At 36.3% G+C, this 12,377-nt stretch overlaps 1 pseudogene; it reads right to left on the reverse strand.

The window, feature by feature from the left end:
• Positions 1 to 9,803: 9,803 nt before the first annotated feature.
• Positions 9,804 to 12,377, reverse strand: part of LOC132476503 (charged multivesicular body protein 3-like) — a 51,838-nt pseudogene continuing 49,264 nt past the window's right edge.

Raw genomic sequence — 12,377 nt, forward strand, 5'->3', positions numbered from 1 at the left:
TAGTTAAGACCAATAAATGCCTTGAAAATACAATTATAAACAGACCTTACTTAATTAGCCTCCTAGTTATTCTCTCCTGAAACCATTTATTTTAGTTCTTCTACAACTATGATCAGAAACAAAACATCAGAAAATAGTAAGAGTACTCTTTTCTTTGCTATCTTGGCAATTAAGGTTAATCAAGTATACAATTGATCACATAGAGATCAGTTACTAATATTTGGAAAGTATCTTTCAACAATATCATATATAAATTTTCTACCGAGTTTTGAAAAATAGAAGCAAGGTAGGAGGGGAATCTTTCTGTATTCTCAATAATGATGCAATGACGAGTATCAGCAATCTAAGTTTAAATTCTAAAAACCCAAATCAAAATATCAGAAGTATACCTTATTTATAATGTTAATTGTCCTCTTTATTGGGGTCTAAAGAGCCAAGTATTTATTTTCACCAAGTGTTATTTTTAACAATGTATTTTATGATTGATACTTCACCCCCAAATGTCGTGTTGATGTATCACTTTACAGTAGTTATAGGAGCCTGTGAATTTGTACCTCTTGACCCTCCCATGAGGGCTAGGTCAGATTAATCATGGCACTATTTTTTTTTTTTTTTTTTTTTTTTTTTTTGCGGTATGCGGGCCTCTCACTGTTGTGGCCTCTCCCGTTGCGGAGCACAGGCTCCGGATGCACAGGCTCAGCGGCCATGGCTCACGGGCCCAGCCGCTCCGCGGCATATGGGATCCTCCCAGACCGGGGCACGAACCCGTATCCCCTGCATCGGCAGGCGGACTCTCAACCACTGCGCCACCAGGGAGGCCCAATCATGGCACTATTATGTCATGCATTCTAACAGTCTGCCTCTGGAAGAAAGTCTTGTCTGCTGCAGTACAATTATCTAAGACTGATGATACAGACTAAAGTCATTATAATACATTTATCTGGCACAGATCCTCTCAGCCATAGTTCCAACCTCACAACCCAGTTAGTAGGCACGTAGGACCCTCCTAAGCAGGACTACATTTTCACCATGCTGGTAGAAAGCAAAGGATCTTCAATGGACATACTGCATGCAAAATAGTATATTCCTTTTAGCAAGGGAAGACCGGGAATGTTGCTTACTGGAGATGGATCTACATCATGAGTATCATGCCTCCATCAGCTGGAGAGAGACCAGATCTGGTGATTCTTAAGAAAATCAAACAAAGACCTATCAATAACCAGGGTAGAAGAACCTCCATTTCCTAATTTCTCCACATTGAACCTCTAGACAGTTGTGAAATATTTGTGAAGTTCAGATATGAGAAAGTAAGGTGGGTTGATAATCAAAGGTCAGCAATGTGCTATTCCCCCATGGACATCATAGGAGGAGAAGGGCCTGAAAAAACACTGAGAGCACGAAGAGGGTTCACCTTGTTCTGGAGTTTCCTGATCATCCCTTGACCTTCACCTGTTTCAATTTAACCGTTTATTCATTTCTTGTTGACTTCTATAGTGCATTGTACTCTCCTCAACTACCAGTCCATCCAGGACCATCTTACAGAAGATGTTATTTTTCGTTTGTGGAACATTTGAGGTTATCAGACATGGCTAGTTCAGATTCTCATGAGTCCACCTCAAATTTTCCAATATACTGTCATCACTCTCCAAGTCCTATACATCCACCTGTACTCTGGATTCCAAGCCTCTGGAACTTTCTCTTCACCAAAAATCCCCTAGCATTTTGGAATTTTCAATCTCTTCTTTCTCAGTTCTCCCTCTCTCTCTCTCTCTCTCTCTCTCTCTCTCTCTCTTACACACACACACACACACACACACACACACACACACACACACACAAAGAAGTAATTATAATTGTATCCCTAAATCTACTATAGCAAAACAATAATAAGTAGGAGAACAGGCAATAAGCAAAGAAGTAATCAAGATTGAGTAGTTTTCAGCCAGCAAGGAACACAGGAAGAAAATAATTCTTAGATAACTTTATTGATGCATAACTTATATATTATTAACTATCAATACATCCATTTAAAGTGTACAATTCAATGAGTTTTGACAAATGTATGTATCCATGAAACTTCTACCACTATCAAGATACAGAAAATTTTCATAATTCTCCAAAATTACCTTGTGTCCTTTGACCAACCATCCCTCCCTCTACTCCTGGCCATAGGCAACTATTGATCTGGTTTTGATTAGATTAGTTTTTTGGATAGATTACATTTATATAAATGCTATAGAGAATGAAAACTAATCATACAGCATGAAATCTTTTGTATCTGGCTTCTTTTACTTAGCAAAATCACATTGAAATTCATTCATATTGGTGTATATATCAGGAATTCATTCTTTTTTATTGCTGAAAATATTTGATTGTATAGATATACCACTATTTGATTATTTATTCACCAATTGATGGACATTGGATTATTTCCAGTTTGGGGCTATTTCAAATAAACTGCCAGGAATATTACACACAATATTTTGTGTGGACATATATTTTTCTTCCTTTTGGGTAAATACCTAGGGGTAGAAAGGCTGGTGGTATGGTAGGTATATGTTTAACTTTTTAAGAAACAGACAGTTTTTCAAAGTGGTGGCACCATTTTACATTCACACAACAACATATGTGAGTTCTGCTTGTTTCACATCCTTGCCAACATTTAGTATTATCAGCCTTTAATTTCAACCATTCTAGTGGGGACATAATGGTATCTCTTTGTAGTTTAATTTGCATTTCCATGATAACTAATGATTTTGACCATATTTTCATGTGGTTAGGCCATTGTATATCTTTGTGAACTGTGTATTCAAATATTTTGCCTATTTTCAGAATTGGGTTGTCTTCTCATTGAATTATAAGGATTCTTCATCTATTCTAGATAAAAGCAGTTAAAAACACGCATTGAAAATATTTTCTTTCATTTTGTGGCTTGCCTTCTAATTTCTTAAAATTATCTTTTGGGGAGCAAAATTTTTAAATTTTAATAAAGTCCAATTGTCACTTATTTTTTCTAAAATCATAAAATAGTTTGAGCTTTGAAATCTGCAACTGCCTCAAGGTCCTAAGATTTTATCCTATATTTTATTCTAGAATTTTTATAGTTTCACCTTTCACATTTAGGTCTATGGCTCAAAATGATTTAAAAATAATATTTTATGATTAAGAAATTAGCAAAAGTTATTCTAGAAGAAACACACTAGTGACTCATCATTAATTTTTTTTTAATGTTTGTGCTTCCAAACATTCCATAGTTCATGTTGAGTTTAGTTTAGTTTTGTCTTGGAGAAGATGTTAAAGGAGAGAAGAGAGTTGCATATACTGTGTAAATCCTTTGGGTTTTTCTATTTAAAATTTTATTTTACATAATTTTATAAGCAGTTTTTTATATTCCAGCATATGTTGAGGACATTTTCCCACAACATTTCGTATATGAAAATATGAAATAGGTGCAGAGAATCCCATCTTATTAATATACAAAAATCTATTTAGCCAGTCCCTTTCTTTGGTATTTGTCTTGTTTCCAGCTGTTTACAACAACAAGAGACCATATTGCTTTAAATATCTTTCAACATAAGTCTTAGATCTCTGATCATTTCCTTAGGATACATTTTTATATGTGGATTTATTAGTTTAAAGGATAAGAAAAAAATGAAATTTTGGTATATATTTCCAGAAAGAACATACCAAATTACAGAACTCCCAGTAGTTTCTGAAAGCACATTTGCACCCTCCTTGATTTGGGGCATTGCCTTTTGTTTTAACCTTAAAAAATCTGTTAGAAGAAAATAATAAATTATTGTTGCTTTCATTTGTGTTTCCTTGATTTTAGTAAGCCTGAATTTTTTTTCATAAAATTTTCAATCCTTTGGGTTTCTTTTTTGTGGATTACTTGTTCAAATTCTTAGTCTAGTTTTTTCTGTTAAGATTTTTTAAATGTATTTATTAAGTGCTTCTTATATATTAACTTATACCAATCTATTAACGTATGTTAACCTATTTCTGTGTAAGGCATTTCAAATATTTTCTTTGTTATTTGTTATTTAATTTTGCTTATGATCCTTCTGCAAAGGTTTAAGATTGTATAAAGTCAAATCTATCAAATTTTAGAGTAAAAAGATTTTCTGCACCTCTCTATCATACATCTTTATAGATAGATACACTAATATTTTCTTTTTCATCTTTTATGCACTGTTTTTACGTTGTAATGCTCTAATCCATCTATGATGTATTTTAGTATGAAGTGTGAAGAAGGAATGTGTCTGAGCCCCAGTTCCTAGTAAAGCAGAGCCTGAGGAAAAGCTTACATATTAGAGGTTTGGGGGGAAAGGGATACCAGGGCATCAAGAGTAAGAAAAGGAAAATGAGGAAGTAAGGAAGGGAAGGAGGAAAGAAAATCAAACGTGGTGCATTGTTATGAGACTAGCCACAGTTTCACAGGAAAACACAGCCATTGCCCAGATGCAAGATTTCAACAGAGGGAGAGGCTGACACAGCCAATGCATGAGTACAATGGAGAAGAGGAGGATGAGGAGAGAGGAACTGATCTGTCAGCTCTGTCTCCTTTCTTTTGATGGTCATGGTTTGTGCTTCTGAGTTGCGTTACCTAAATATTCCAGGCAGCTGCTGGGAAGTCTGGGCTCCATCGACTCAGTTGAATCTTACGTGGCTGCTGGAACTGCTATGTCTTCTGTATGACAGAAAGAGCAATGGAGGCTGTGCCTGGAGCCTGGGGGAGCAGGGCTGTTAGAAGATGAGGAATGGCAGCTCAGGAGGAGGCAGAGGCTGGCAAATCCAAGCAGACACTTACACTGGTCTAGTAGAGGCTATAACTTATAGTCAACCATTTATCCTGCTTCATCTAGTGGCTACTCCACCATTTTCTCACAAATTTAAATTTCAACTTTACCTTATTCTAAGTTCTTAATTATACTAGGGTTTCTTTCTGGTTCTAAACAACCTATGGATATACAAATGTACATTTAAAATAACTTATAGCTTTCTGATGGTACAAATTCCCTCTCATTTTTTTCAGTGTTTTTTCTTGGCTTTTCATAAATGAATAAGCTCATGTATGTAGGTAAAGTCATAATTTTAACTAGTTTTATAAAACAATTGGGGATTTGTGTATAAATATGTCTGTTTGAGGACAATCAATATATTTATACTCTTCTATCTCACCATTCATGAAAACAGCAGCAGCATCAACTTTTTAAAGTTGTTTTTAATGTCCCTCAGTAAAATTTTCCAGTTGTTTTTCATGTAGCTCTAAAAGAGCTTTTATTAAATTTTTTCCTAGATATTATAACTTTTTGTAGTTTTTGTTACTCTGCTGGGCAGAACTTTTTTCATTGTGCTTTTTAATTGATAATTTCTGGAATCTAGTAAATTTTTCTATATTAATTTTGTAACTGATCATCTTTTTAAACCTTCTAACTAGTTCAAATAATTTTCAAATTTATTCTCATGAATTTTCTAGATAGACATATAGTCTGTAAATAATAATTTTTCTTTCTTCTCCAATAATTATTTTTCTTATTTCTCTTTTCTGCCCTTTTCCATTGGCTATAACTTCAGAATAGCATAAAATGAATAATTATGATGTCATCCTTATCTTAGTCTTACCTTTAATAAGAATGTTTCTGCTATTTTACTTTTAAGTATTGTAAGTATTGGCTGTTGGTTTCAGAGAGAAATTTTATTTAATTAATTAATTTATTTATTTTTTACATCTTTATTGGAGTATAATTGCTTTACAATGGTGTGTTAGTTTCTGCTTTATAACAAAGTGAATCAGCTATACATATACATATGTTCCCATATCTCCTCCCTCTTGCGTCTCCCTCCCTCCCACCCTCCCTATCCCACCCCTCTAGGTGGTCACAAACCACCCAGCTGATCTCCCTGTGCTATGCAGCTGCTTCCCACTAGCTATTTTACGTTTGGTAGTGTATATATGTCCATGCCACTCTCTCACTTTGTCACAGCTTACCCTTCCCCCTCCCCATATCCTCAAGTCCATTCTCTAGTAGGTCTGTGTCTTTATTCCCGTCTTACCCCTAGGTTCTTCATGACTCTTTTTTTTTTCTTAGATTCCATATATATATGTGTTAGCATACGGTATTTGTTTTTCTCTTTCTGACTTACTTCACTCTGTATGACAGACTCTAGGTCCATCCACCTCACTACAAATAACTCAATTTCATTTCTTTTTATGGCTGAGTAATATTCCATTGTATATATGGGCCACATCTTCTTTATCCATTCATCTGTTGATGGACACTTAAGTGGCGAGAGATTTTAAATCATATCAAGGTAGTACATTTTTATAACGAGGTTACTAAAAGATTTTAAATTGATGATTGATGTTTAATTTCTATCTTTTCTCTTGATTAGGCTGGCCAGAACATTGTCTGTTTTACTGGGAAAAGGAGGTTGGAGCTTTTGATCCAATGTTCTTCTTAATTGGACACTGGCCTTCCATTTAGGACTCAGATGTTTCTCCAGGGAAGGACCCTCTGCTCTGTCCTTCTGATACACAGGACACAAAAACCCTCTGCTTTGGGTCAGAGTGGCCATCTACCATCTGACACTGTTCTAATGGCTGAGCTGCTAAGCATTCTCACAACTGTTTAAATTCATGTCACCTCAAATTTATGGTCTGCGAACCTATCTTGCTACAAGCATAGCAGTACAATCTACACTTGGGCTTGGAGTATTTTATTATTTGTTTGTTAATTAGGGGGGCACAATACATTGATTTTTATCCATGGGCTATGCTATTCTTTCCCTCATCTTTGACATTTGGACACTAGTGATTCCAGTCCCAATATATCCTAATGCTTAGTTGCTTGGCTTTTATTTTGATATAAAAACTGTGGGTTTTCATACTTCATTAAAATAGAATATGATCTCTGTTTCACAATTTATTTAGCTGATTGCATGTCCTTAGGAAATTTTTATTCTTTTTCTGACAGTCAGAAACAAATTTCCCTCAAGAAATTAGGAGGGACGTGGGATTCCATGAAATCCTTCCATTTCTCTATTAAGCTTATACCTGGTCAAGCCTTCTCCCAATTCCCAGATTTGCTATTCCACCCCTTTATCCATTTTCTTACTCCTTTGCCACCATCAACCCTCCTCTTTCAGCAAATGAATTTGCCTCTTACTTTACTGAGAAAACCAAGGTTAACAGGTGGGAATTCCCATCCTTGAATCTATAACTAATTCTGGAGTCTTCCTTGCCCAGTCGACAATTTGCCCCCTTTCCTCCAGGTTCATGGGATGCACCATCTGCCCTTCAGTATGAGCTCAACCCCTTCAACTCTTCTTCATCCAATTCCATCACTTCTCTTCAGATACAGTATTTACCTCTGCTGGACTTTCCACCTCTCCTTCTTTGTTGATTTGTAAATTTTAAATTTAATTCTTCACTTTGTCTTTGCATCTCTCTAGTTCCTTACTTCTTTATCTTTTTCCTGCCTGGTCAAAAATGTAGAACCCCAGCAGTTCCTTCTCTGGCTCTTCTTCCCCTGCCTGTTACTTAATGTTGACATGCTACCTCTATCCCAAGATTTTCTTTTTCGTACTGTTTTTATTTCACAGTACATTGAATGAGATTTCTCCCAGGTAATCTCTTTTACTCCCTGAACTTCTACTGGTCTCTATGTTGCTGAGGCCAGTGTTGTCATTTCTATATCAAACCTCATTCCTAAACTGCATTCTGCTTACTGAACCATCTCAACCTGGTGTTCCACACACATTTCCAAACAATATACACAAAACTTCACCAATCAGATTCCCCTCCCCAAATCTGCTCCTTCTACCACCTCTTTTACTGTCAGGAGTGGCATAACTGTCCACCCAGTCATCCAGGCTGAACTGGGAGTCACCTGACCCCCGCACTCGCCCACATATCCAGTTAATGCCTATACTCTGTCTTTTCTTTTTAAGTTCTCTGGTGTCACTTCTCCCTTCTGTGCCCCCTGCTGCAGCTTGACTCTAATCGTTTCTCTTTGGAACTCCTGTTATTGTCGCTCTGCTCTGAACATTTTTTTTCATGAACCATGCTTTTTCTGATCTCTAGCTTTCCAACATTCTTGCAGTTGTTCCCTCTCCTTAAAACACTGTCTACTCTGATCTTGACCTCATGAAAAATTCCTGAATACAATCATCAGCTGAGATCTTCCTTAACAACAACACAAAAAGTAGTTTTATTTAAATCTCTTTTGTGTTTAAAACCCTCTAACAGACTTCCACTGCCCTTGAAATAAAGTTCAAACCCCTTAATTGGCATATATATTCTCTTCTCTAGAAACTCTCTCAACAAACTTCGCCCACAGCTTATGTTCTCATCACAGGAAACATCTCACACCTCCCATCTCTGTCATTCACAATGCTATTCTACATCACCATGATCCATACCTTTGCTCAACTTTTTTTTTTCTACCTGCAATGCTTCTAATATCCTCCCCCCATCCCTGTCTAGCAAACCAACATTTATTTATCTTTTTAAAATTATCTCAAAAATCACCTACTTTTTAAGTCTTCTTTGTGTCACCACCTACTTCTTAGAACTAATTACCTTTCTTTCTCACACTCCTTTGTGGACTTTAATCACAGCACCTTTAATGGGCATATTTGTTTTCAAGTCTATTTGTCTCCCTGTAATAATATATAAACTTGTTATAGTCTTTCCCTTATTACTTTATCCAAAAAATGTATTTATTTATCCAGAAACTATTTTTAAGCATTGTGGTAAGCATTGGGAACACAAAGTTAGATAACATTGACTCTCTGCTCCAAAGGAGCACACAGAGAGTGAACACAGAGACAAGCACGTAAATATAATGTAGCAAGTACCATGATAGTGATAGCCATCATCTATTTATCTCAGCTGCACTGAGAAAGACCATCTAATTCACTTAGTATTGCTAGCACCTCATACTGTGCCTGACATGATACCTCAGTAAATGTGTACAGCTTATTGGGTGCATCCTGATTCGTTGGGAAGGAGAAAAGGAGTGGGCAGTCAGACCATGGAATGACCCAAAGGAAGCTTCCCATTGACTCAGTTCATTTTCCCTATAACTTTTACCTTCATAGTCATTCAATTTTGCATCTGGACCATCCCTTCTGGGGGGCTGAGGGGTTCAAGGCAATTGCCAATGTGTATAACAGCTAATCTGTGGTCTGCAGGTAAGTTTACAGAAGTTCCTGCCATCCTCTGCTTCAACCTGGAACTCAAATCCCTTGCTTGATATTGCATCCAGGAGATGAATAGTAAGAAATAGCTAATCAAGCCATGGCCTTCGGTTTCATGTTGGAGTCCAGTAGGTTAAACACATCCCCCTTCCATCCCACTCAGAATCTGACAAACCATCCAAACCCAGTGGAACCAAGATGAAAGGAGGAAGTAAAATTTTCTCTGTTTGCAGATGACATGATCTTATACCTAGAAAACTTTAATTTTTTTCTAAGTGTGAAAGCAGAAATTTATTAAAATCTATTTATATAGTGTTTTACATACAAAAAAATATAGAGTCCTCAACATTCAGGCAATCAACTCTATTCTCAAAAGTGTTTTGTGAGAAGACAGATTTCTTTGCTTCCCCCCTAAAAAGATACTTCTGTTTATACTCCTAAAAATGATGCATTTATTACACCACTTCTCATAAGAACAGTCTGGCTGAGATCACAAAACTTCTGCAGAGAGTGAAGAGATATTAGGAGAGAATCTTCTCCAGAATGCAATGCCTCATCACAGAGGTGTAGTGCAAGAGATACATAAAATAGTAGCTACATCAGAGGAGTGTATGTACACACAGCAAGTGGGCCATGAGAAAAGCCTGAGGCCCAGCAGGGTGGCCCCTAGCCACAAAGCATGGCCAGCTGGGATGCATGGCCTCCAGGGACTCTTCCTCTCCTTCACTTTCTGAGGTGGCCGTCACTCCTGGAGATTCAGGTTCCATAACAGCATTGGTCACTTTACTAGGTGCTTTGTCCAAGGCCCCTGCTGTAATTTCAAACAGAATTTTGTCAATTTCCATTTCTGCTGCTTTTTCCATTTCTTCTTGATCATCTATGCTTTCAAAAGTGTTCTCTAACATCTCTCCATGTTCCCAGCCTTCTTCATCTCTTTGGACAATGCCTGCATTTATTAATCTATTTATTTTATCTGCATTCTATAATCTATTTATTTGAACTGGATTTATGTAATCTTCACAAGACTCTGAATAGCCTTCATCACTTCTGGGCTCTTCTACAGGAACCAGCCTCTCATAAGACCACAAGCTGGTTCTTCATCCCTGTGAGCACAGAATTCATGTGAGCTTTAGATGAATAAAGCTTGCTCACAGCCTTCCTTGATCTGATCTCCTCTTTGGCCAGAACTACACAGATATCCTTCTGGTTCTTCTTAGCAGCATCTTTCAGAGATAGTTTTAGTTTTTCTGCTTCTCTTTGAATGTTCCATATTTGCCTGTCAGCAACTCTCATTTCTTTTCTTAATCAATATGCAAAAATTGGTTGCATTTCTATATACTAACAACAAACTATCTGAAAAAGAAATAAAGAAAACAATCCCATTTAATAGCATCAAAAAGAATAAAAGTACTTAGGAATAAACTTAACCAAAGAAGTGAAAGATCTGTATACTGAAAAGTATAAAACATTGATGTAAGATATTGAAGACACAAACAAATAAAAAGATATTCTATGTTCATGGACTGGAAGAATTAATATTGTTAAAATGTCCATACTATTGAAAGCAATCTACAGATTTAATGCAATCCCTACCAAGATTTTAATGACATTTTAAAAATGGAAATAGAAAAAGAAATCCTGAAATTTGTGTGGAACCACATGAGAGACCCTGAATAACCAAAGTGATCTTGAGAAAGAAGAACAAAAGCAGGATGCACACTTACAGGTTTCAAACTATATTACAAGGCTATAGTAATCAAAACAGTATGGTACTGGCATTAAAAGCAGACACACAGACCAGTGGAACAGAATTGAGAACCCAAAAATAAACTCATGCATTTATGTCAACCAGTATTTGTCAAGGGAGCTAAGAATACACAGAGGATAAGATAGTCTCTTCAATAATGAAACTACATCCCTACCTTACATTACTCACACAAATTAACTTGAAATGGATTAAGACTTAAATGTAATATCTGAAACTACAGAAGTCCTAGAAGAAAACATGGAGGTAAGCTCTTTGACATTGGTCTTGACAATAATTTTCTTGGGTTTGACACCTAAAGCACAAGCAACAAAAGCAAAAATAAACAAGTGGGACTATATCAAGATAAAAAGCCTCTGCACAGCAAAAGAAATAATTAATAATATGAAAAGGCAACCTACAGAATGGGAGAAATATTTGCAAACCATATATCTGATAAGGGGTTAATATCCAAAATATAGTAGAAGTTCATACAACTGAATAGCAAAATAAACCCCAAACCAAAACTAAAACCCCAAATAACCCAATTAATTATAGTCAAAGGACCTGAATAGGCATTTTCCCAAAGAAGATATACAAATGGCCAACAGGTACATGGAAAGGTGCTCAACATCATTAATCATCAGGGAAATGCAAATCAAATCCACAGTGAGATATCACCTCACACCTGTTAGAATGGCTATCATCAAAAAGACAAGAGATAACAAGTATTGGCAAGGATGTGGATGAAAGGGATCCCCTGTGCACTGTTGGTGGGAGTGTAAACTGGTGCAGTATGAGAGAGTACAAAGTTTCCTCAAAAAATTAAAAATAGAACTATCATACGATCCAGAAATTCCACTTTCAGGTACATGTCCAAAGGAAATGAAATCACTATCTCGAAGAGATATCTATATTCCATGTTCAAAGCAGTGTTATTCACAATAGCCAAGGTATGGAAGCAACATAAGTGTCTGTCAATGGATGAATGGGAAAAAATGTAATATAGATAGATAGACAGATAGATACAGATATATATAATGGAATATTATTCAGCCATAAAAAAGAAGGAAAGCATGCCATTTGCAACAACTTGGATGAAAATTGTGGGTATTATGCTCATAAATACTATATGAGCTCACTTATATATAGAGTCTTTAAAAAAAACAAACTCATAAAAACAGAGATTGGTGGTTGGCAGGGATTGAGGGAGGTGGGATGGGATGGATGAAGGTGGTCAAAGGATACAAATTTCCAGTTTTGAAATGAATGATTTCTGGGGATCTAATGTACAGCAAGTTGACAAAACAGTACTGTATTGTATACTTGAAAGTTTCTAAGAGTCAATCTTTAAAGTTCTACACACACACACACACACACACACACACACACACACACACACGGTAACTGTGTGAGATGATGGATGTGT

This window comes from Mesoplodon densirostris, chromosome 2 (genome assembly GCF_025265405.1).
Source record: "Mesoplodon densirostris isolate mMesDen1 chromosome 2, mMesDen1 primary haplotype, whole genome shotgun sequence".
Taxonomy (NCBI): Eukaryota; Metazoa; Chordata; class Mammalia; order Artiodactyla; family Ziphiidae; genus Mesoplodon; species Mesoplodon densirostris.